Below are 3,091 nucleotides of genomic sequence, written 5' to 3' on the forward strand. Positions count from 1 at the left end.
CTCATTGAATATTCAGGAGTGTGTTATTGAATTTCCACATATTGTGAATTTTCTTCCTGTTACTGATTTGTAGTTTTACTCCATTCTGGTCAGAGGGTTACTTGGTATGACTTCAATTTTTTTAAATTGGGTGATACTTATGTGGTGACTTAACATAGATTGATCCTGCAGAATGTTCTGTGGGTGCTTAAGAAGAACATGTATTCTGCTGCCTGTCACCATTTTAAATTAATCTTGAATAAATGAATAATTGCTGAATTAATTTATTTTAAGTCTTCATTGTTAGCTTTAATTTGAAAGACATCTTCACTTCTTCCTTTATCAACAAGTTCCTCATCCATTTTGTAGATTTCCTCCCCCTACTTCCCACCCCCCACCTTTTGAGTCACATTGTGTTTCTTTCTGTCTGTTCACACACACCACTGGGAAGTTCAGGCCTTTGTTACGTTCCTCCTAACTTATTGCACTAGGCAGTCTTTTCATGAATATAAATAACATTTCCTTGAGCTTGATTCATTTAAGGCTATTTTCCAAAACCACAGTTCTGACCCATGTCACTACCTGATTTAAAAAACCTTCAACTCCTCTCCAATATCTACTCAACCTCCTTTTATCATTTTCAATAACCCCCACCATCTAAGACCAAACAACCTCTTTGTCATAACTCTCCTCTCACAAAACACACAACCGAACCCCAGAAGTTTCTTCACTATTCCCCAAGAACACTCCATTTTTGTCTAATTATGCTGATGCTTCTGTCAAAAAAAAATCAGTCTGTTACTCCCCCTTCAGCCTCATCTCTCTTTGTTCAATCCTATTCAGGCTTCAAGGCAGGGATCAAATAGTCACTCAACTACAAAGCATTCCTCAAAGTCCCATAAAGAAGTAATCTCCTCCCCGTATGACTTTTAAGTGCCAACTACTTATTATTCTCATTTTATATTTATTATAGTTTCATCTCATCTCATTATTCTCATTTACTCTCTATTCCCTATATAACATCTTTGAGAGCAAAGTTGATGTCATGTTCATTTTTGTGTTCTCATAGTCAGAGCTCAAAGCCTTATCAAAACTAATTCCCAAAAGCTCACTGAGAACAAGGACCAGGAAGGCATTTTTCAAAATCAGAATTATACCACTGTCACTTCGTGCCTGTCACCATTTGGAATTAATCTTGAATAAATGAATAACTGCTGAATTAATTTATTTTCAGTCTTCATTGTTAGCTTTAATTTAAAAGACACCTAAAATTCACTATTTGGTCAGAATACGCAGCAGTGGATCAAGTTCAAGGACATTTTATTTATATGCATTATCACAAAGTTTCTATATTCACATAATGACAACTTTTGCTAAAATATTTCAATAATAAAAATATATCTATGTTTTATTAACATTCATCAGGGGTGGGGAACCTTTTTTTCTGCCAAGGGCCATTTGGATATTTACAACATCATTCACTTAATATTATTCACTCAGTATAAATTTATGTTGTTATGAAAAAAGCTCCTAGATTTATTGAATTTCATGTTCCACCTGCAGTGGCCTTAGCAGGGCCAAACCAAATTATTTCACTGGCCTTATATGGCCCACAGGCCGGATGTTTCTTACTCCTACCATACACCAACACATGTAATTCACAACTTTGTTCAAATACCAACATAAATTAGTCATCTCTAGACTCAATTGCCAATGAAAATTCTAAAATTTATAAAATTGTGATTTTTTTAATAAATACCTATGCAAGTTACTATCTCTAAAACTTGTGGTGCTTCCAATTGAAGGAGATTTAATTGACTGTAGTTTTCTCATTTATATAGACTTGGTCTTTAAAAGAAGAGAAATTATAAATGTCTTCCATTTTCTTTTCCTAATATAGTAATAACAATAATACATGTTTAATTCTTTCTGGTTTCAAAGCACTATTCCATATGTTATCTTACCAAAAGAGCCAAAAAAATCTAGAGCTGATTCAGTGAATAAAGAGGTGATCAGAGCAGCATTCAGGAATTACTCTGGGCTTTAGTCTTCTCCTGTGTAAATGAGAGAATTGTAGTAAAGGATGTTTGAGGACCCTTCCAGGTCTAACTTCTCATTATCTTTAGTGAGGTTTGCTGGTTCAGTCTACAAACTCAAAAAAAAAAAAGTTCTAAAATGTTTGGAAATGATACTAATCTTTAAGCAAAAATTACAGTCACTTCCCCAGAGTAACGCTTTTGTTTGAAAAAATGCAACACTATGGTGTTGCTTAGATTCTTTTATGGCCCAACAGACTTTCAGATGCACTTCTGTATGACCATACCTGGCCTGAAGTTTGTTTTGTAAATAAAGTTTTATTGGAACAAAACCCCACCCATTCATTCACATATTATCTCTGAAGCTTCTGCATGGCAGGGTTGAGTAAGTGCAAAAGAGACATAATGACCAGCAAGAACTAAAATATTTACTACCTGGTTTACTACAGAAAAAGTGTGCCAACACTTGCTTTGTTGTGAATATGTACATTTTTTCACAAAAATCTTGAGAGCAAAGATGAAGTTATTTCAAATTTTTTATTAGGCAGTTTGTAAATTTTTAATAAAAGTTAACTTATAAGTATTTATTTATATTTAATTCTGATCCTATGAAATCTAATGCACATGTCTTTTACAATTTTTTATATGATGATATTTTGAAAAACATACAAATAAAACTGCCCAATTTATCTTTCCTGTCTGATTACAGTAATCCTGGAAATCCTATACCAGTTGTAATATTTTGGTTGATCAGGAGAGGGCGCATTGATCCAACACAATTGTATACACACACTGGCAGCTCGCTTCATTTAGCCTGGCAAAGGTCAAGCATTCTTGAAGGAAACTTAGAGGAATTACTACTGAGTTAGTTTCTGTTGTGCTGGGGGTGAAAGGAACTAGAAAAACATAAGATGACTGGTCTGTTACCATGTAAGTGGCAGTAATGTTTCTTCCTGAGAAGAAAATTGTTCATTTACTCTTATCTTTTCTCATCTCAGCATTGGTTTGTAGGGTCCTTGAATATTTTTAACATGAGACAGTAACAATTTGGGTAGAGAACACAGGATTCCGCCCCT

This window comes from Myotis davidii, unplaced genomic scaffold, assembly GCF_000327345.1.
Source record: "Myotis davidii unplaced genomic scaffold, ASM32734v1 scaffold71, whole genome shotgun sequence".
Taxonomy (NCBI): Eukaryota; Metazoa; Chordata; class Mammalia; order Chiroptera; family Vespertilionidae; genus Myotis; species Myotis davidii.